We start from the raw sequence: 462 nt of genomic DNA on the forward strand, positions 1-462 counted from the left end.
CATAAACACAGCACGAATATGGCCTATTTTTATGTTGTATATTCAATGTAATTCTATGGCACACCACAGCGTATGGAATACCACTCGTAAAGAGAACAACAATTGATATCGCAAAAGGGCTGATTGATTGGCAAGTGAACTCTGATTTGTAAATATATTGCCATGGAGAATGCACTAGGGAGCAGTTAACTGCCAAGCCTTTATTTAAATTCAAACCCGGAATTTTTGGTCAAGGCATTACCATGGTTCATTCCCTGTTTTGCCCCCTTTGGTAAAGCCCTTCGGATAATTCTCAACTTTTGTTGGTGTAGATTTAATTTGTGAGGCTACAATTGTTGTCTAAATATCAGGCACCGGCCTGAGTAAAAACTTTCCTAGGGTTGGTTTCCATTCAGAAGTAAAACGTGACAGGAAGCTTGTAAAATGCAAGCAGGTAAGAAATAGTCATGGGCAGTCTTGCTA

Source organism: Carcharhinus amblyrhynchos, chromosome 12 (genome assembly GCF_965287045.1).
Source record: "Carcharhinus amblyrhynchos chromosome 12, sCarAmb.v2.hapA, whole genome shotgun sequence".
In the NCBI taxonomy this organism is placed as follows: Eukaryota; Metazoa; Chordata; class Chondrichthyes; order Carcharhiniformes; family Carcharhinidae; genus Carcharhinus; species Carcharhinus amblyrhynchos.